The following is a 23,284-nucleotide window of genomic DNA, read 5'->3' on the forward strand; positions in this document are numbered from 1 at the left end:
GGTCAGATTTTCGCGGGCATTGTCACTACTGTAAATCGATTTACAGTAGAGAATAATTACAGTAGTAAACATATATTTTCCCATAATCCTTTGCTATTAACAGTATTATACTGTTGGTACATTTAACAGTATTATACTGTACATATTACAGTAAAATACTGTTCAAATTACAAAAATCGGTTACAGTGCACCCATGGGATTCCTGCTCCTACTGAAGGCAGGTGTGGCATGCAAACGTTCTTTCCAGCAAACAAGGTGTTTCTTGACATATTCATCAGCTCTAAGAATATGTTGTTTCTGGAGTCTACACTTTGTGCGATGTCCATGATGATTAGTAGCAAGGCAATCTTGATCGTGTTGATGGAAGACTGAAGTTCCCGTAGATCATTCTCTGCGTTGTGTATGTTTTTTTTTTTCTTGACAGTTGACTCTATAGTGTGTCTAGTTGTCCTTCAGAGGTTGTGGCTTCATATGCAGGTGAGAATCGGTGCATATGGGTCCGGGGACAGCCATCAATAGGTTTCTGCACAAAGAAAAACAAAAGACAACAGAGCAGTATTTGTTCTAAAAGACAGCAAACATCAGGGTTGTCTCATCTGTTCAATCGGAGTCTGCTATTGTTGTTCCTTCTTTCCCTATTTCTTAATTCCTGTGACACCTAAAGAAACAGTGAGGTAAGGATGGACTAGTGGATGGGGATGCCTACAAGGGAATCTTCGCCGCAGGTTTGGCCCCTGAATGCCTGTTGCATTCAGTTCTTTCCTGGGCTCCTCACTGATTCGTGTCCTACCCTATCCCTGTTGGTGGGGGAACAACTTTATAGTGTGACACATGACTCCAGGTTTTCCTTCCCTGACACAAAACTGCAACTGCTGTAATGTTACCTTCAATCACTTGAGCTGAACCATCAACAAACAACTCCAATTCTGCATTCTCAATGGGAGTTTCTGCTATTTCATTCGTAGTTGCGTATGTAACCGTAACACAATCATGAGTGATTTCATCCTCTAACAAAACTTCAGTCATTGCTGACATCATACATGAGGATGGGTTTGTGACTGGTGCACGCTGTAGAACAATGTTCGGGGCTGTGAGGGTCTCGTTCTCTTGTATGCTACCTTTCACAAAAATTCTTTGGTCATTGTGATGGATTACCGGGGAAAGGTAGCTACTCACAGCCCCAACAATTAGTTTTTTTCCTGGTCTTGTTGTGCTCTTAGAAGAGCCTGAACGAGCTGTCCTAAAGTTTCAGTGGATACTTGCGGAACTACATCAGGGTTGTAAGCCGGCTGAGAAGGAGCAGAATTGCAGTCTATTTCTTTTATTATCATGCCACTTCTTCCTACATTCTTTCTCCCAATGCCCTAATTTTCCACAGTAGTGGCATGTACTTTCGTTTTTAGTCCATCTATTGTCTTGTTTCGTTGGGTTAAACGTAGCTGCTGCTATTCTCACTTGGGTTTTAACATCAGCATCCCTTTCCCATGTAGCTAACCTGTCTAGGTTACTTCTGAGAGTTTCGTTAGCCCATGTAACATGTAGGAATGGCAAGCCTGATCTGTACTCAGCTATAAGACCATCTGCCCAAATACGGATTAGAGCTCCTCTATCATCTAGTACTTGTTCAGAATCCTCCACTATTCCACTGTAAATTGCTGCTGCCTGACAAAATCTTTCAGTGTATTCACTTATAGTCTCTCCTTTCTTTTGTACACATCTAGTAATTTTTGACCAATCTATTTTGGGTCCTAAGAGATTTTTTAGGATTTTCACTACACCTTCTCTCAAATCACCCTTACTGGCATGTTGCAGTTCGGAAGTAACAGCAGACTCAAAACTGTTGAGTTCAGATTCAGTTAGAATTTGTGACATCAGCTGTGTAACTTCCGGCAACGACATGTCGTAAAGACGCATTTTACTGATCAATGCCCTTCTAAATTTAGAAAATTCTGTGCGTGCTGAGGGTAAACTTTGGGATTGTCTCTCGATATCTTTGGGTCCTAGCGCTTTGGCAACAGCTTGTATTTGGACAACAGAAGAGTTGGGAGGAAGACTTTCAGTTCTCTCAATTCCCTGAGACCTTCTCCTTGCCCCACACACCTTCACTGAATCTACTGGCTTATCAGTTACTGATTGGATGTCTACATCTGTTTCAAAGAAAGCTTTTAAGTCAGGATAAATGTTATCCGGCTGACTAAATTCTCCCTCATCAGTTTTTTCTGCATCTTTGTTGCGGGGTAATTTCTTAGTCAAAAAAGATATTCTTGCCCGGAGCTCATTGTTCTGTTTCTCCAGCTCTGAGTTGCTTTTAGACTGTTCTGTAGCTATTGCTAAAACAAATTCTCTGTGACAACAAATAATGCCTTTCACATTGTTCTTGCGAATACATGCTCCTAAAACTTTTTTACATTCATCAATCGACCAAGTCTTGTCTGGATATATCTCACATTTCTGAGTTAGTTCTTGCTTAACTTTCTCTGTGACAATTAAATCCATCTGCACTCCTAACTGTGATTTGAAATCACTTTCGGTCCACAAAGGAGCTGCAAGACCACCTTTTTCAGTTGTGGGGATCAGTCTAGCACTTTTCCTAAACATTTTATGAATTTCTTTGTTACCACACACTCACAAACACTGATTTCTCTGATCAACCAACTTGTTAACACAGCTCAACTATTGTTAACTTTCTTTGACAAAACAGAGGACAAACACAAATATTAACTAAATGTTAATCTTCCCTGCTTGAAACAGAGGATGACTCATCTCTAAAAACAAACTTTTTAGTGGGTAACACAAATATTAGCTAAATGCTAATCTTCCCTATTTAAAACAGAACAATTATTAGTTTGTGAGGCTAATAACTTCCCTACTTGAAAACAGAGGATAACTCATCCCTAAAATTTTTTTTTAAAGAGGGTAACACAAATATTAGCTAAATGCTAATCTTCCCTATTTATAACAGAACAATTATTAGTTTGTGAGGCTAATAATTCCCTACTTGAAAACAGAGGATAACTCATCCCTAAAAACAAACTTTTTAGAGGGTAACACAAATATTAGCTAAATGCTAATCGTCCCTATTTAAAACAGAACAATTATTAGTTTGTGAGGCTAATAACTTCCCTACATGAAAACAGAGGATAACTCGTCACTAAAAACAAACTTTTTAGAGGGTAACACAAATATTAGCTAAATGCTAATCTTCCCTGTTTCAAACAGAATTAGAGGTTAACACAAAACACAAATATTAGCTAAATGCTAATCTTCCATATTTCAAACAGAATTAGAGGGTAACTTAGTTAACCAAACCCTACAGCCGTCCGTTAACTCTTCCCTGGCAGCCAGAGGAAAAACAAATTTGTACTGGTCTTAGGTTCTTTTGGATAGAGCAGCACTCACCGCAACCCTTGGTTGAAAGATTCAGTCTGGAAAGTCTTTGTTCAGCTGGAAGTTTCGCTCTGGATTCCAGTCTGGAACGTAGGCAGATCTTTTTCTTTGAGCTTGAAGTTTCAATCTGGATTTCAGGTGAGGAAGCTGGAAACTATCCGGCTCACGGCACCATCTGTTGTGAACTTCAGTTGTTTCTTGAAGAATAGACCAGGAGACGTCGGATCAAGACAGAAGGGATTCTTTTTAATGAGAACTCTCTGTGCTGCAGGTCGTCCGAAAACAGTCTGATTTAACAGTACAAAATAAGGCAATGTATCTACATGTTAGGGGGAGTGGTTATACAGCAGAGGAGGAGAAATTCAAACAAAGGAATGCATATGTTGTGTAGGTATAGGGCATACCCTACTTTGAAATCCCTACCAGTCCCATTGATCAGCATAACTATTTGCATGCTGATACTAGCAAGGCCAAAGAGCCATTAAAGACAAAAAGGGCAACGTCTGGGCTCCCAAAGTTGGGCTCTCAGTGATCTGACTCATTTAAAACACAATAGAGAAAAACAGGTCTGGCAGGAAAGGAGACTCTTGCTAGATCCTTTGAAATCAGTAAAACAGGTCTGGAAGATTTGCGTAGCAGACTAATTAATCTGATATCATAATTTTTACCTAAAATGCTAAATGCAATGTACTTTCTAAAATTTGTAATCCCACACCGTGTTAAGGCTGCTTTCGGCGGAGAGCGCCCGCTGATCGCCGCTGATTGACTGGATCTCACAACTCCGAAAACGCCAGATAAAATTTTCAAAAAGGCGCTCTCTTTATAAATAAACCACAGATTTGAGCTTTAAACAAATACATTCTCGCCTGAAAAAGTCTTAAAACTACATTTTGTGAAACATTAACAGTAGTATTTTTAAATTACGAGGGGTTTCTCATCCGCTAAATAGCGGATTGAAGTTTGCTGGTTGGTGCGAGATGCATTCTGGGATACCGGTCTGTCAGAAGTCCACAAGTCTCCTCTCGATGCATCCTCGATAAAAGGGGCTGATCAAGGACACATCCGGGGATTTGAACTGGACTTGGCTAGATGTGAACTTTGAATTGGAACAGTACTTGGGCAGCAACTGATGACATTCACAATTGACGATAATGGCGATTCCTCCCGTCCTCTGGAGTTCGTTCTCCCGAGTCGAACTTGCAAGTCTGAACTACCAAGGACGCAAGTCAGAAGTCCGCATACTTGGTATTGAGAAACAGCCTGAGTGCGTGAGTGTGTCTTTTGTGCTGCTGGTGACAACTGTGCTGATGAGGTGCAGGTGTTAGTGATCAGTACTCTGGTGAAGGAGTACGCTGTGATTGGGTGACACTCAGGGACGGACTGGGACTAAAAAACGGCCCTGGACTTTGACTAGGCCCGGCCCAAAACAATCGGCACGCGGAAACTCGACAACAACAACAATAACGCCTGGCATGAGTGTCACAAGACTTTAATTGTGGCTCATGATACTATACCATCCAAATTATAGCAATAGCACTGATGTTGACTAGATGTTGTGAGGGTGGTATGAAAAAAAAACCTCTAGGCTGTGACTATCTGACTTGGGGTGCTTAAAGTAATTTAAAGTTGAGCTGGAGTGGGTGTCTTTCTCTGCTCTTGGTCTAAGCTCAACCTGAATAAACAAATGATTAATAAAAAAAAGGTTTTATTCCAAGATAGCATGGAATAGATTATATAATATGCTGTTATAACAGCATATTATACAATCTATTCCATGCTGTCTTAAAATTAATTTATTACTTAACCTTAATTAATTTATGCAGTAATTAATCTTACAGCACAAATAGTAATCCCACATCTAAAGGAAAATACACCATTACAAATGTAGCTTCTGTATTCAAAATCTTCAAAGTTTGTAAGGTTACCAACATTTTTAAAAGTAAAAGCACAACATATTTCTTAATATTAGCTACTGCATGTGGCATTTTGCAGCTAAAATGTTGAAGTTTAGCTGTTTTAACTACTGTAATCATTAAAAATTTAGAAACCTGAATATCACTTCCTAACATCATCCCTAGCAAGTAACTGTCTTTCTCCTCTCATGTTCCATACTTACTTGCCCTGGATCTGCCTGCGGAACCAGCTCATCTTTCTGTCCCTCATCATCATCACTGGTGGCATGTTGCTGCATAACTGTCTGGCTCACTTCTTCACTGCTGCTAATATTTAACTGCGAGGTGCTGCTGCTGGCTGTGCTGCGAAATATTTCAGTTAGTTTGCGACATTTAGCGGCTTCAGTATCTAAATTCCGCAAAAAAAAATGTATCTCGCCTTCTCAGCCCCACCCTTTTCTTTCCGTTTTTTACCCGCGGCCGCGTTATGCATATTGTTTGTTTGTTTCTAAGCTTCTTCTATCTAACGTCTTTGCTGTTGGTTTCTTCCTACTCTTCCACTTTTCTTCTCCTTACTTGGCGGCCACGGCCAGTGCAGCTGGCATCCAACTTAAAGGTGCATATGCTGCCACCTACAGTACTGGAGTGTGAAACAGATTAGTGGGGGAAAAAAAACAGGTGATGACTGCGTGCGTGGCGGGTGGTCCTGGAATACCGGCCGTTCTGTGATTCTCCAGATCACACAGATGGCCAGTCCGCCCCTGGTGACGCTGGAGCTTGGCGTGTCTGTGACACATATCTGATCGCATATATATATCAATATTAAGAAATGTATGAAGTTCGAGAGTTGGTGAGAAAGACAAGATCTGCATCAGCCCCAGGTCCCAACGGGCTACCCTACAAATTGCCTGGCAGTCCTGAAGCAGTTGTGGATCCTCATGCAAGCTGCCTAGAAAAAGCTAACCAAAAGGCATCCCCAAGGAGAAGGACTCCAGGGATATTGGCCAATTCCGGAGCATCGCCTTGCTCAATGTCAAAGGCAAGATTTTCTTCTCCATCTTAGCAAGAAGAATGACCAACTTCTTGCTGGAGAATGGGTATATTGACACCAGCTTCCCAGGGTGTGTAGAAAACTCAATGGGCCAAGCGGGAAAGATCTGACCTGCACGTCGTGTGGCTTGATGTGGCGAATGCATATGGTTCAGTACCCCACTAGCTTTTTGTTACGCCACTGAGTTTTTCCACTTTCCCGACAGCATCAGGAGTCTGGTCTCAAATTATTTCAAGGACCTGCAAATGGCCTTCTGCCTTCAGGAGTTCACAACCGGATGGGAGCAGCTGGAGGGGGGCATCACCATGGGGTGCTCAATATCCCCCATTCTATTCTTGGCTGCCTTTGAGGTAATCCTCATCGGGGCAACCCAGGTGAAAAGGAATATATTTAAATTGTTCTTTTTTGGACATACTTAATATATTTAAATTATACTATAGTAAGTTTATATTAAATGTATTATTTTGAAACAACTTCAACAAACTTCAACAACAGTGTATTTCAAGATATGCTTAAGATAAGCTATTTGCAATATATTTTAATATATTAAATTGTGTTAAAATGGAACAACTTCAAGTACATTTAGTGTATTTAAGTGTATTTCTTTACAATTAGTTTAAAATATACTTTCATACTTCTTGAACTACAGAACATATTTGAAGCTTAATTTGAATGTGCTTCAAGCACATGCATTTCAATAGCATTTCAGCTCATTAGAAATGTATTAGCATTACACTACTAGTTTTAATATTGTAAAGTATTTTCAGTATTCAAATGGTATATTAAAAATGCTAAAATTCTTAAGTATAAATGTATTCACAGGGAGTCCATTTACACCCTCCAATACAACATCCGTTCATTGATGAATGTCAAACACTGGCCATGGATGAAGGTTTAATACAAGATTAAACCTCTGCTGAAGACTGCCGAGATTGTGAAGGAGCTGACAACCATGAAAGAGGACTTTACAAAATGCAAAGAAGATCTTGCCATGGCTGAAGCCAAAAAGAAGGAGCTTGACGAGAAGATGGTATCACTTCTGCAAGAGAAAAATGGTTGCAGCTGCAAGTAGCATCTGTATATTTACTTGGATTAACTGAATTTTGGCTCCACTGAAATGAACAATGTGGTTTCCAATGATATAGCAACTTATTTTCCTAACAGGAAGCTGAGAATCTCTCAGATGCCAAGGAGAGGTGTGATGGTCTGATCAAGAGCAAAATCCAGCTTGAAGCTAAACTCAAAGAGATAACTGAGAGACTGGAGGATGGCTCACCTTGGCTAAAGTGGAGAAGGAGAAACATGCCAGTTTAAGGTTGGAGATTGAGTTTCAGATTAGACTTAATCGTTGTTTTATATGTTGATATAGAATATGAATTAATTTAAGCTTATTTGGAACAAAAGAAAATCACACAGGTCAAGAACTTGACTGAAGAAATGGCAGCTCAGGACGAGATCATTGCCAAGCTTACATAGGAGAAGAAAGCCCTTGTAAGGTCCATCCGTTAGCCCCCCAAAAAAACGGATTCTAATGGCTTGGTCGAAGGAATTCTGCGTGTAAGCCTTTTCAGCATTTCTGTAAAGTTCTCTTAATTTATTGATATCTAATTTTAAATCTGACTCCATGAATAATTTTATCTGACTCCAATTTTATGTGACTCCTTTAAATTTGTTACGTTTGTTACTTAACCGCTGAATTTAAGATTAGTTGCGATTTAATTTAGGTTTTTGATTTTTCTTAGTATCACTTATTTTTTAAATATTCGTTCCACCATGAGGCTAAGCGTCCGGATTCGCTTATCTCACAACACAGATTAGTCAGTTCTGATATTACAGAGGATTGCAGAGTGAACTATTTTACCTTTAAGTGAGTCAAAAAAAACAAAAAGTGTAATTTTAGTAATAGTCAACCTGCTACCTGCAACCCGCTAATAACAGTGACAGTCAGAAATCAGATTTTCTCTCATGCTTGGCGCAATGCTCCTGCTATGGAGTCCTCGTGTGATCTGCCCTGGCAGAAAGATCTGCGGTAACTCCTACTTACTCCGCGTGCGACACTACTAGAATAATGATTTCCGAAAGATAGAGAATAAATCAAGATTAACATTTATTTTGGCCAGACAAACTTAAATAAAAAGAATTAAACACAAACTCATGGTACACTACTGATCAGCGTAGAAACATAAAACACAATTGCAAAGTAAGAGTCATCGTGTCTGGCACAATACACGCAGTGTGTGTGAGTGTCTCCACACCACATGGGGGTTCTGGCTACAGAATGTTTCCCAAATGGCAGCTCTGTTACCCATCCTTAAATAGTCAGACCAGGACAAAAGGGTTGTACATCTTTGCAACACAAACAACTGGTTTTGGGGGAGAGGATCAGATATCTTTGAACAGACCACGCAAAAGGGAGAACAGAATTTTCATTTCTGTCAGGATTACTATAGTCATTTTAGTGATAGACAATTTGCATATAGTTTAGATTGGCGGCATGGTTCTGTTCCAGCCTAGCATGGATAAGAGCAGGGAGAGCAGTGATAAACCCCCAAGGGTAAACCGAACAGAAGCACGATTTATTGCAGATAGCATTAATGTCAATATTAAAATGTACAACCTAATTTGGGAATTTTGTCTGATTCAGATGCCAAATCCTGACTGACGAGGGGAGGAGCTGGGGATGGAGGAGGGTAATTAGCTCCGGAGAATCCCGATAGCAGCTGATAATACTGAAGGAGCTTATATATGCACGCTGTGATAGACATCGTATTCCTATAGGTAGACGTGATCAGCTGACAGTCAGCTGATGCAAGCTTGACTAACGTGCCCTGCCAGAAATAACGCTATACGCTGGATTAGTTTTCAACCTTTCTAATACTACCAGTGACTGCAGTGAAACTGAGACCATTTTACTAATCGCACTGAGACATTTGAAAGGACACCAAACATGAAAGGGATAAAACAATAGATTCACAAGATACATCGTTGGTATATCTGCATTCTGTGACTTGAAACAGGGCAAAGGGAAGGCAAAATGGGGGGGGGGGTTGATTAGGGTGATGTCCCACAGTTTCTGTGAGATCTTCTCTCAAGATTAGTGACTTTTATTGTTCTATTGCTGGGGTTTGGATCTCAGCTTTTGTCTTTGCAGCAAAACCGATCCTTACACCCTCCAAGAGGCACATCAGCAGACACTGGATGATAAATATTGTAAATTAACCTCATTAGCTTTTCACAAACATACATGCAAAACTAAGATGACCTTTTTGCCATTTTCAAGGTATTTTCTGTATTATATTTTGGAAATATAATACTTAGCTGGTCTTTGTGACCTGTGACCCTTCATAGGACAAAGGGTTTAGAAAATGGATGGATGGATGGATGGATGGATGGATGGAATGGAATGGTCATCATGTCTTGTCTGTTTCTATTTGTCAGCATTATTTCTGTGCCTTTATGATTTGTGTACTGTAGCAAATTAGCTACATAAGTCATATTAATGGTAAGTGCTAAATCCATATCAACCAGGCAGTGTTTTTGTTTGCTGAAAAGCAGTTAGAGAGTGAAAATTTATTAACTATAACATATGTTACCAATACCTGTAATCAATTTGGGTTGACAGTGTCTTACAAATCTATACAGAACATACTTTTTAATTTATTTTGGGTAGTTTTTACCCTTCTATTTACCCAACTCTATGTACTATAGTTTTTGATCTGATATAATTAAACTTGATAAAGATCATTACTGATCATTACTAAACTTCATCATTACTAATATTGTGTGTTGTTCAGCTATGAATTGAAATAAATCGGAAGTCCAAAGGAATTTGCTGAATGAAAGTTTATTTTTGTGATATTTTTACATTTTAAAAGACATCAAAATAAGTGGGATGAAGAGTTTCACTCTGCCTCCTTGGCCTGAAAACAAACAAACACACATGATAGAGAAATATATAATTAGCACAAATCAAAAGTAAATAACTGATTCTGTGTAATTAAATGAATTGGGTTCCATTAGAATTGATATTATCATATAAATTACCTTTCCAGCATCACGGCTCTTGGATCTGAGCTTGTTGACCTGAGACTCAGCAATGTCAGCACGCTCCTCAGCCTCTTCCAGCTCATGCTGCACCTTCCTCAACTTAGACAGGTGAGTGTTTGCTTGTTCCTCCTGCAAAGTCACATACGATTATATCAGGAACTTAATATGTTCATAATTTGTTTATAGTTCTTAAATTAGGTACTCACAGATTCTTCAGCCTGTCTCTTGTAAGCCTTGACCTTCAGCTGAAGCTTGTCAACCAGATCCTGCAGTCTGTTGAGGTTCTTCTTATCCTCCTCAGTCTGCAGATAGTGAAAATGAATCAGACTAGAACATAATCAAATTAATATGACCAGAATTTTACTATACATTTTTTGTACCTGGTAGGTGAGCTCCTTGACTCTCCTCTCATATTTGCGGACACCTTTAACAGCATCAGCTCCACGTCTCTGCTCTGCCTCAACTTCAGCCTCAAGCTCACGAACCTTAAGTTAGTAGGAGATATTATTACAATTATTTCAGTCAATGAAAATATGTTTAGACTATCCAAAATATATCAGAGTATTAAAACAATTTATACCTTTCAGATCATAATTAACATCAGATTCACGAGTTTGCCTGCACTGTAAAACCTAACAGTTATATGTACTAAATAAAAAGAGTTCCCTGCATTCAAATATTACCGAATGTTATGTGGACACAATGACTGAAACAGAACTTAAACTGAACGAGATGTAGAACATTTATAGTTCCCAGTATGATAATTGGATAATAATTGTATTGTTAATTGATTAAATAAGTGATAATTGTGCATTAGTAATGAACACCTGATGATAATGAGCAGAATCACTGAAGGAAAGAGAAATACAAGAACTACAACTGACTTCAGCCACAGCTTTAGATGAAATCAACTGAAGATAAAATAATACATTAAATCTCAGAAGATCTCAGGAGAGGAGGATTAAACAACTATATATATATTACAACTAAATATAATATTGTGAAGTTTTAGCTGTAAAACGTATTTGAATGCAGTGTAAAGTTTAATTGTATATTAAGAAATATCCTTGGTTTAGTGGACTCGATTAAAATAAGTTCAGAGTACTCATAACTACTGTTTTTTCAGAGGAAGAGATGGGGAGGAGGAGGGATGCTGGAAGAATTGTCGCTGAGATGGTGAGGTGACAGCTTCCTAAATATGCTAGTAATGATTATTGAAAGGACTGAATGTTTAGGCTCCTCCTCAACCTACGTTTTGGAACTTCATATAAAAGGCAATCTTACCCTGGACTCCAGTTTCTGGAGTTGTTTCTTTCCTCCCTTCATGGCCAGATTCTCAGCCTCATCCAGACGGTGCTGCAGGTCCTTCACTGTGACCTCCAGATTCTTCTTCATCCTCTCAAGGTGAGCACTGGTGTCCTGCTCTTTCTTGAGCTCTTCTGCCATCATTGCAGCCTTTTGCATTAATACAGAAAGTCATTAGATCCACATTTTTAAGTGTCTTTTGAAACATTTGGCAGCTACTGTTGCTCACATCAGTGATGGCCTTCTTGGCCTTCTCCTCTGCATTTCTGGCTTCCTGTACAGTGTCATCAACTTCACTCTGGACCTGAACAAGGTCAGCCTCAAGCTTCTTCTTGGTATTCAGGAGACTTGTGTTCTACAAAAAGGAAAGCAACAGTATGGACATTTTAAATGATGCTCTCAAGTTCTTTAATTTCATTGTAAAACCAAAATGCCCTTACCTGAGAGTGCAGCAGCCCAACACGCTCACTGGCGTCCACCAGCTCTTGTTCAGCCACTTTGCGGCCTCTCTCTGTCTGCTCCAGAGCAGCTCTCATCTCCTCAATCTCAGACTGCATCAGAGTGTTTCTGCGCTCCACCATGGCCACCTGCTCCTTCATGTCTTCCTGTCCTCTCAGGGCATCATCAAGGTGCAGTTGGGCGTCCTGAACAAAACAATAGATTTACAATAAGTTTTTGATGTATTTTCTGTTGGCCTTTTACTAACATGTCTCCGTGTTAGATTATACAAACATATTAATACATCCCAAAGTCGAACAGAAGTCACATACCTTGAGTTGTCCCTGAACGTTCCTGAGCTGTTTCTGGGCCTCAGCAGCCTGGCGATTGGCATGGCTCAGCTGAATCTCCATCTCATTAAGGTCTCCCTCCATCTTCTTCTTGATTCTCAGGGCATCATTCCTGCTCCTGACTTCAGAGTCTAGAGTGCCCTGCATGGATTCAATGACTCTCTGGCTGTTCCTCTTGATCTGCTCCATCTCCTCATCCTTCTCTGCAATCTTCCTGTCAATCTCACTTTTGACCTGGTTTAGCTCAAGCTGGACACGAAGAATCTTCGACTCCTCATGCTCCAGGGTGCCCTATAAAATATAAAAACTACATTTAAATATCAGAATGACCATATGCATTAAGACCACAGTATAATGGTTCTAGTAAGAACCATACCATCCAGCAAGAACCAATTCCATATTAATCTCCAGATACTCACTTCAGCCTCCTCCAAGGCAGTCTGAATCTCTGCCTTCTCAGTCTCCACTGTCTTCTTGGCCTTTTCCAGCTCATGGATGCTCTTACCAGTCTCGCCTATCTGTTCTGTCAGATCTGAAATCTCCTCTATAGAAAGAAAAAATAAATAATCTTTATTATAATGAATGTTCACACATTAACTGGGTATATTTCCTATTTAATTACTCATTTATAATTGGCACATTCAAGTTTTTTAATTCTTACGCTGCAGATTCTTGTTCTCTCTCTTGAGGGTCTCCAGCTGATCCAGAGTCTCCTCATAGGAGTTCTTCATCTTGAACAGTTCAGTGCTGAGTGAACGAGCCTCTTTCTGGGCACCTTCCAGCTCTGCCTGACCTTCCTCATATTTCTGCTTCCATTCTGCCAGGACCTTTGGTGGAGATATTGCAGGAGCAGGTTAATTTAACTTGTAGCATGTTGAACAAGCCCAGACTACTTTTAGAAGATAATATCATAATACAAAGACAATTATATTACAAAAATACAATTTTTTGTTTTACCTTGTCAAAGTTCCTCTGCTTCTTGTCAAGGTTAGCAGCCAAAGCATTGGCTCTCTCCACATCAATCATGAGGTCCTCTACCTCACCCTGGAGTCTCTGTTTGGTCTTTTCCAGAGATGCACATTTAGAGTTCACTGCCTCAATTTGTTCCTCTGCTTCTTGCAGACGCTGAGCCAGCTTCTTCCTGGAAGGCATGTTGTAACCATCAGTCAGAAAATGCATGCAATTTCACATATTATTAACACATAATAATATCACTGATATGCATACTTTGACTCTTCAAGCTCCTCAGTGCGCTGGATGGCATCAGTTTCATATTTGGTTCTCCACTGAGCAACCTCACTGTTGGCCTTTGACATTCCCCGCTGCAGCTCAGCCTTTGCCTCTTGCTCTTCCTCAAACTGCTCACGGAGCAGGTCACAGTCATGACGGGCTGATTGCACAGCATGGGCCAGTGCGTTCTTAGCCTAGGAGACAAAGTCACATAATATTAGCTTGCCTCTACAGTAAAGTGATTTAAAAGTATGTGTATGTATTGTTTATGCTGTATTACCTTAACCTCCTCTTCAATCTGCCTCTTAAGCTCCTCAATTTGCTGAGTGAAAGCTTGTTTGCCTCTGGTGAGCTGAGAAACCAGAGCCTCCTTCTCCTCCAGCTGGCGACCAAACTCACCTGCATAGATTTAGATTCACTGTGTCAGATTGTGCTATGTCTCTATCAGTTCATTTCAATAACTCTATGGAATTTTTAACATTAAACATTAAACATTGAACATTAAAATTATTGTTTTCTCTAGTTTATGTCATTCTATGTTAGAAATTCAGTTCTGAATAATCTCAATACACCATACTCAAATAAAATATTAAATACGGTTATTTTCGTCATTATTGTCATTATTTACCATTTTCAGTTTGAAGTCTTGCTCTTTGAGCACTGAGGTCATTTATCTGGCGAATGTTCTCATCACTCTTGGACTTTATTTCACTAAGTTGGTCCTCAAGTGTGCGGCACATCTTCTCAAGATTAGCCTGTAAACACAAATATCATTGAATTCTTAAGAATCTTAACCACATTTGTTTTATATTATCTTGAATTTAAAAAAACAACAACTCAAACCTTTGCTTTGGCAACAGCTTCCATGTTACTGGAAAGATCATCAATCTCCATTTTGAATTCGCTCTTCTCTTTCTCAAGCTTCTGCTTGACACGCTGCAGGTTGTCGATTTGCTCTCCCAGCTCGGCCACACTGTCTGCCTGCTTCTTGCGGAGGGCAGCAGCAGTAGCTTCATGTTGGAGGGTGGACTCTTCAAGATCACGACGCAGCTTCTGGAATTCAGCTTCACGCTTCTTATTCATCTCGATCTGAGCAGCAGTGGCTCCTCCAGCCTCCTCAAGCCTCTCACTGATCTCCTCAAGTTCCCTTGAGAGATCAGCTCTCTGCTTCTCGACCTTGGCACGAGCAGCGCGCTCAGCCTCAATCTCTTCCTCCAGTTCCTCAATGCGAGCCTATGGTGGAAAGTAGTTAATAAAGTTTCTAGTGTTCTGTATTTGATTATAATGTAATCGTAATGTTGAAAAAATCTCAAAATACCTGAAGCTCCTTGATCTTCTTTTGGAGCTGAGCACCCAGAGATTGTTCATCTTCTATCTTGCTAAGCAGCTGGCTCGTTTCAAAGTCTTTCCTGTGGGTGTTCAACAATAAGTGATTTGTAAAACAATAACACAACTTAACAATAATGTCTTCAAAGATTTCTTTACTTTTATTACTTTTTTATTTTCTCCTCAGATTGCTGCTTGTCATTCTCCAGGTCCATGATGGACTCTTGGGCTAATTTCAGATCTCCTTCAAGCTTTCTCTTGGCTCTCTCAAGATCCATGCGGAGCTTCTTCTCTTGTTCAAGGGAACCCTCAAGCTACAGGACAATGATATATAAAATATGTTCACAGCAGAAAACAGTTAATTTGATAAATTAATATAATTAATTTACATAATCAACACACATCATCCACTTGCTGCTCAAGCTTTGTCTTGGATTTGGTCAGGGTGTTGACTTTGTCCTCCTCGGCCTGAAGATCATCCAGTGTCTGCTGATGTGCCTCTTGGAGGGCTTTCTTCTCCTTCGTAAGCTTGGCAATGCTCTCATCCTGAGCTGCCATTTCCTCAGTCAAGTTCTTGACCTGTGTGAGTTTTTTATTTATTTTAAATAAGTTTATATTTTACAATTTATATTCTATATAAACATATAAGAGTCAAATCTTAAACCAACTGAATCTCCAACCTTGTTCTCAGTGGCATGTTTCTCCTTCTCCACTTTAGCCAAGGTGAGCTCCAGGTCATCAATGTCTTTCTTCAGCTCAGAGCACTCATCCTCCAGTTTCCTCTTCTTGGCTGTCAGTTCAGCATTGATTTCTTCCTCATCCTCCAGTCTCTCAGTTGTCTCTTTGAGTTTAGCTTCAAGCTGGATTTTGCTTTTGATCAGACCCTCACACCTCTCCTCAGCATCAGAGAGATTCTCAGATTCCTGTTAAAAAAATAGGTTGCCATATCATTGGAATCAGCATTGCACATTTTAATGGAGCTTAAATTAAATTAATTCAATTCAAGAATACTCACAGATGCTACTTGCAGCTGCAGATCATTTTTCTCTTGCAGCAGTGCTACCATCTTCTCTTCAAGCTCCTTCTTTTTGGCTTCAGCCTTGGCAAGATCTTCTTTGCATTTTGTAAAGTCCTCTTTCATGGTTGCCAGCTCCTTCTCAGTCTCGGCACTCTTCAGCAGAGGCTTAATCTTGTAGTAAACCTTCATCCATGGCCAGTGTTTGACATTCATGAATGAGCGGATGTTATATTGGATGGTGTAAATGGACTCCCTGTGAATAATACACCATTGAATGCCATAATCATCATGATTTACTGTTTGCAGTTACTACTGATGTCATCTTTACTCATGACAATACTCACCTCCTTTCCATCATCTTCACAAACTCCCTCCTCATCAGGTAGCCACGGCAGAGAGCCTGAGTCATTGTGACCAGAGCAGCCAGTTTCTCATCACGCATCTCCTCAAGAGTACCCAGAAGACCAGCTTTGAAGAACACCTGAATTTATGTAAAACAGTAAATAAAAATATATTGATTTCACCTGCACAGGCTAAATTATCATGATCACCGAAACTTTAAAAGTTGTAAAGCTAAATATGAACCTTTGTGTGTCCAAATTTGTACTCGTCATGATTAACGTCAATGGATCCCAGGAGTTTCTCACTGGCCTTCTTATTATCCATAAACTGTCCCTCTGGGATAACACTGGCATTCAGCACCTTGTATCTGTAGAGGATTGATCAAAATGCTTCATATCTTCCAATAAAGAGTGTCCTACAGGAAATTGTATTTTCATGTGGTCACATTTACCTCTGCTTAAAGTCACCATAGAGGATTCTGCTGGGGAAGCCCTTTCTGCAGATTCTGATACCCTCTAGTACACCGTTACACCTCAGCTGGTGGATAACCAGGAAGTTCTCCATGAGACCTTTAACAAAGAGTTTACATCATGAGCTTGGTAAATTAAAATTAGCATTATTAAATACATTAACATTAAATATTGTATTAATGTCAGAAGCAATATTACTTTACCTGGAGTCTTGGACTCATTGGGAATCAGACAACGCACAAAGTGAGGGTGAGTGCTCCTCAAGTTGGTCATGAGCTTGCCCAAGTTCTCCTGTTTAATCATGAAAAGATTCAGCATTCTTAATCAGATTCTATCAGTTCTTGGTGTATTATTTCTCTGACCTAGAGTCAAGCAAGCTCATGTACAGCCTCTGTCCTTTCAGCTGCATTATTCACATTTTGTCTAAAAGACATACTCTGAACTGAGAAGACACAGTCTGCATGGAGCCACCCTTCTTCTTGCCTCCCTTCTTGCCGCCACCAGTTTCTATTCAGATAAAATAAAAAGGAACACATATAATGTTTGGTTGAATTTAAAGGTAACTTTTTTGTTAAAAATGTACAAAATGTATATGATGAGTGAGTACATCATGAATTTGTCTTCCAAACCGTGTTTTTGTCTTATCCCAAATCACTATGGTGCACCTATAATAAGTGTTTATATGTGGACTATTGTAGACAGAGTAGTGCACCTTTTAATATACATAATCATGTACATGTACATATACATATACATAGTTAACACTTCAGTTTATTACCCTCAACAACAGGTGGGTAGAGAGTAGCCAGCAGTTTGACAGAAGACTTCTGGTACAGCTGCAAAACAGACTCATTCAGTGGATCCTTGTTCTTGTCCAACCAGCCAGCGATGTTGTAGTCCACAGTTCCAGCATAGTGAACCAGGGAGAAGTGGGCTTCAGCCTTGCCTTTGGCAGGCTTTGGTTTCTGAAAAGCATTGTTCTTGCCAAGATGCTGATCATACAGCTTGTTCTTGAAGGAAGTGTCTGAAGCCTTGGGGAACATGCACTCCTCTTCAAGGATGGAGAAGATACCCATGGGCTGTTTATAAAAGAATGTTGTTTAATTAGTACAAATGTAAGATTTTGAGAATGGACCATGGAAAAGAATAAGTTTAAAAAACGGTTATAACCTTCTCAATGAGCTCAATGCAAGCGGCCAAGTCCATGCCGAAGTCAATGAACTCCCAAATAATGCCCTCCTTTTTGTATTCCTCTTGTTCCAGCACAAACATGTGGTGGTTGAAAAACTGTTGCAGTTTTTCATTGGTGAAGTTGATGCATAGCTGCTCCATGCTGTTGAACTAGAGGAAAAAAATAACAGAAACATTCAGTGACTTCTGAATATGATACATTTACCATAAAACGAGATAAAATAAATTAATAATTTATTTTAATTAATTAATTAATTAATTTTATATAATTCTTACATCAAAGATCTCAAACCCAGCAATATCTAGCACACCAATGAAGAAATTTCTTTGTTGTTTTGTGTCCAACATCTGGTTGATACGAATGACCATCCACAAGAACATCCTCTCATAGATAGATTTGGCCAAGGCGCTAACAGAGTTGTACACCTGTAAGAAGAATAGAGTGGATATTTTATTTAGAACAGATGCACTCTTGATTTTCAGGTTGACATGCTGGAGATATGTCAGTCTATACCTGTGGCACGGTCTGGCCTTTGGTCACATATTCATTTCCGACCTTGACTCTGGGGTAGCACAAAGCCTTCAGCATATCAGCAGAGTTCAAACCCAGAAGGTAGGCGATTTTGTCAGCCTCTGCAATTTAAAAAAGTTACAAAACCATCATTCCTTTTCTGGCCTTGAAAACTTAAACAACCCTTTTGTTTACAGAAAAGAAACAAATATCTCTCAATTCAAAGCACTGCATGTTGACACACATTAGTACTATTTAATCTCACCCTCTGTGCCATCAGGCTCAGCCTGCTCCTCACGCTGCTTCTGCTTGAACTTCATGTTGCCATGATGAATCACAGCTCCAGTGAACTTGTAGATGCCCATTTTCTCCTCATTAGTAAAGCCCAGAATGTCAATAGCACTCTGAAAATTACAGAGAAGAATGAGCTCTAGGATTTGTCATATTTAAATAGAAAATGCCACTATTTGAACAGCAATGACTCACATCAGTAGCATCCAACTCCACTTTATCATCAATGCTGGCCACTGTGATCTGACCCTGACTGCACATGGGAAAGTCATAGGGGTTGGTGGTGATGAGCGTCATTTCTGTAAAAATACACACTATTTATGAAAAAGTATTTTACAATATTATCTGGAATTTAAACTGAATGAAAAATGTGTGCCTACCAATCAGCTCAGGCTTATGGTTGGTCATCATCTGGTAGAAGATGTGGTAGCCTCTCTCATCTGGAAGCTGGAATGACACTCTAGACTTCTCCAGCAGATCTGTTGAGAGAATGCACTTCAGTCACAATTATCTGAAAAGTGACAGACAAAGACAAATGTGCAGGATGGATCAATAAAATCATGTCCACCTACATGTCTCAATGTCAGCACTAGCCAGTTTTCCAGATGTACCGAAGTGAATTCTGATGAATTTACCCTGTTTAAAACAAAATAACATAATAAATAAATAATAATATTAAAAATGTATTTATAGAAAACTGTATAGAAAAATAAAACACAACTGACCAACCTGACGGTAAATAAAAAGTGGTGCACTTACAAAACGAGAGGAGTTGTCATTTCTCACAGTCTTGGCATTACCATAAGCCTCAAGCAGAGGGTTGGCAGCAATGATCTGGTCCTCAAGAGAGCCCTGTGTCGTTTGAAGGGTTTTCAATTATTTTCTATTTCATGTCTAAACATTGTTTTGAAGGTATTTCACAAATTCACATTTCGTATAGTTTGTGAGACGAGTGTAAATCACTATCTTTCAAAATTATATATATCTCATACCTGCATTTTGCCGGAAGTCTGCTCTTTCTTCTTGTCACCACCTGACACTGCAACTGTAGCAAAGTACTGGATGACACGTTTGGTGTTCACAGTCTTTCCAGCCCCAGATTCTCCACTGGTTTATGAGAGATTTGAAGACAGAAGATGATAAGACATGAGGAAGTTCCACAAGAGAAAAATATAAATTATCTCAACATCTCTAATTGAAGGCTTGATACATACGTAATCAGGACAGACTGGTTCTCTCTGTCTGTTAATTCAAAGGTAATAATGTTTAAGCAATTGTTTTATAAAACTATGAATGTGAATATCAACTTATATTTAATTCAGATCTCATAAATCAGATCTTACCAGTCAGCATGAACTGATAGGCGTTGTCAGAGACAGAGAAGATGTGGGGTGGGGCCTCCATACGCTTTTTGCCTCGGTAGGCAGACACCACTTCTGCATCATACACTGGGAGCCACTTGTAGGGGTTCACAGTTGCACAGAAGAGTCCAGAGTAGGTCTGAAATGAGCAGAGAAGTGGTCAGATTCCAACAACACAAAATTAATTTCAATGTTGCTTTACATAGTTTCAGAACTTACGTAGATCATCCATGCAGCATAACGCTCTTTAAGGTTATACAGCACAGAGGCTTCATTGAGATGGGTCATCATGGCCATGTCCTCAATCTTGTCATACTTGGGAGGATTCATTGGGTAGACATCTGCTTCCTTAGCAACTCTCTCCTATAAATATCATCCAGTTGATATTAGATTTATCAAGACCATGTAATGATTCATTTAAGTTGAGCATCCAGTTGAAAAGTAGAAATTTACCTCCTTAGTGTCAAGCAAAACAACTGTGACTTTGCCACCGTCTTTGCTCTTGATTGTTCCTTTGAGGTACAACTCTTTGTCATCAGCCACATAGCAGGCAGACTTGGCATCAAATGGTTTGTTCTGAGCCTCGATTCTCTCCTTCTCAGGCTTACGAAGGTAAATGGCAGCCTTGCCATAAACGGCCATCTCCGCGTCTGTACTCATGGTGGCGGCTAACTGGAAATTGGAAAGGAAAATTGCAGTGTTTTAATTAATACAATTATATCGGCACCAAACGATAAAAATATTTTACACTAATTCTCCAAAACTCTTGCCAACAAATGTTACACAAACTGCTTTTTGTTTGTCACAATACCAGTCTTATAGCAATGTCAATTGAAATGTTGATATGACATGAATCTAAAAGATGTTCAGTACCTCTATGTAATACCCCAACAACAATATAAAACTATTTACACAGAGGAATACATTTATGAATAATTTTAAATCCTTGTGTTGTCCTGTGAAATTTTGATTTTAAATCACACAAAACTCTTAACCAAGACACAATAATGGGCAAATAAAGATGAAATCAAACTGATCAACACAACAAATATAAGGAAATTCCATCTACCTTCCCTTGCCTTGAGACCAGTTGAAATTACTTCTGCCCTGTAAAACAATTCATTTACATTTAAAATTTGATAAACACCAGAGAATTTAAATGAATGCTGTTTTATCACAAACTAAAGAGGAACCTAAAAATGATCTGCTTCCATTTCTGGATTGAAGTGAATTTAATAACAATTTCAGTGTGCGCAAATATAAATTGAAAAGCAACTTACCACCAACTGGAACTCCTCTAGTCTCCTATACGGCTGATCATGCTCTCCCCCACACTTATATTGAGTTGAACTTGCACACTAAGCAGGCACTAAATATGGACAGGCATTTCAGTTGTAATTACTGTATATAGAAGCTGTCCATCCACAGTAAGGGAAGCCTATAACAGCCTTATGAGAAATCAGTTCCAAGAAAACAAAAAGCAACTAAGAAGTTGTCATTAAACGAATGCTGAAATATTAGCATCAATTATTATTATTATTATTATTATTATTATTATTATTATTATTAATTGCCATTAAAACAAACTTATATAGAATATTTACACAAATATTTTATATCATCGTGATAAGGGTATATCAGGGATTCAATTTGAATCAGTTATTATTCACAAGTTGAATTGCTATAATATAACACAGAAATGTAGATAGCAAAAGTACAGCCCCTTATATTTATGATTTGTCCAAATGTATATGTCTTGTGTTCAATTTATGACATGCTCAACAAAATATATTGCATATTTTCTTTATAGCATTTCTATTTATGTAACAAGCAAGCTGTTGCTTAATGTGATATGATAGCCAGATGGAGAGGAACTAACTCTAACGCTTGTCCTGTGGTAATAACTTATATTTACTGTCACTTTTCTCTGTCCGTTTAGGGTGAACATAACTGTGAACATTAATCTTATTGTTCTCGTAGATGTATTGTCTAATAGCTAAGAAATGCTAATGATCAGTAATCTTGCATGTTCTGCTTTGGGACTGGGTTATGTGTACACTGCAAAAAATGCCTTTCTTGTTTAGTATTTTTGTCTTGTTTCCATCTAAATATCTAAATATTCTTAAATCAAGAAGCATGGGCGGGTCTGGGTGAACCCAATGTGAACTCTATGTACACAAAACTTGCTTTGACATGGACATCACTGCCCTGAGGAAGTCAATGGACACAAATCCACACAATAGAAAAACACCTAACATTACATAAAATTGATTAGAAGTAAAAGGGATGAATGGAAAAAATAATTTTAAAATGAAGAAAAAAAAAGAAGGATTTTGTCACCACTTTGTTACTGCTGCACAAAATAGTTGGAAGCATTTGTGCATTTTTTTTTACTCCAATGAAATTTATTTATTTTTATTATTATTTTTACAATTCATTCCTTTTACTTCCATTCAATTTTTATGTAATGTTAGGTGTTTTTCTATTGTGTGGATTTGTGTGTAGGCATAATATTTCTAAAGCCGTGGCATTCAGAAAAGACTAACAATGTAGAACAAATGTAGGGTGGGACTTAATTTTGGTCATCGGTCATTAATTGGATCACGTTTGCTATTACTGTGCTCTCAAGTGAGTGACAAGTTATCAGAGCGGAGATATCACTGCAAAACTGGGAGGGAGGGGGTGAGGGGATATTTTGCTTAATGATTAGGAGTGCACATGAATAAAAAAAATGTATGTGCATGGATAAATCATTTACAACAAAAACTGCAATATTTCATAAAAAAATTATTGTCAATTTTGATTTCATGGTGACTTCTATAAGGTCCATGTGAGCAAATGCTAAACTCACACCACCACTAACCCTAACCTTAATGAGGCTATAATCTTCACCTTAACTACCAGTCTGAGAATGCTGGCCTCGTGCTGCTGTGCTGAATCTGCTGTCATATATGGCGCTGCAGCTCTGCATTTGGATACTATTAGACGCATTTCTGTACAAAGCAGGCTGTCCAGTTATACAGTAGGTGGCGCCAATACTGTATATCTCACAGTTAAAATCAGCAGCAGGGTGT

At 39.0% G+C, this 23,284-nt stretch overlaps 1 pseudogene across 1 annotated transcript; it reads right to left on the reverse strand.

The window, feature by feature from the left end:
- Window positions 1-10,232: 10,232 nt before the first annotated feature.
- On the reverse strand, window positions 10,233-20,870 carry LOC307125414 (myosin heavy chain, fast skeletal muscle-like; annotated as a pseudogene). The gene is made up of 37 exons: window positions 20,664-20,870; window positions 20,430-20,573; window positions 20,193-20,349; window positions 20,064-20,091; window positions 19,842-19,956; window positions 19,609-19,701; window positions 19,422-19,485; window positions 18,824-19,328; window positions 18,562-18,680; window positions 18,324-18,473; window positions 18,027-18,197; window positions 17,635-17,935; window positions 17,293-17,363; window positions 17,060-17,147; window positions 16,838-16,955; window positions 16,630-16,753; window positions 16,389-16,525; window positions 16,042-16,297; window positions 15,707-15,949; window positions 15,429-15,605; window positions 15,195-15,340; window positions 15,019-15,109; window positions 14,544-14,933; window positions 14,329-14,455; window positions 13,981-14,099; window positions 13,698-13,894; window positions 13,428-13,611; window positions 13,132-13,297; window positions 12,890-13,014; window positions 12,453-12,761; window positions 12,123-12,326; window positions 11,912-12,037; window positions 11,662-11,832; window positions 10,758-10,862; window positions 10,584-10,679; window positions 10,375-10,506; window positions 10,233-10,250 (listed from the first exon to the last, which is right to left on the reverse strand). The product of its transcript is annotated as a myosin heavy chain, fast skeletal muscle-like (transcript).
- Window positions 20,871-23,284: the final 2,414 nt, after the last annotated feature.

This window comes from Gobio gobio, assembly GCF_949357685.1.
Source record: "Gobio gobio genome assembly, chromosome: 4".
In the NCBI taxonomy this organism is placed as follows: Eukaryota; Metazoa; Chordata; class Actinopteri; order Cypriniformes; family Gobionidae; genus Gobio; species Gobio gobio.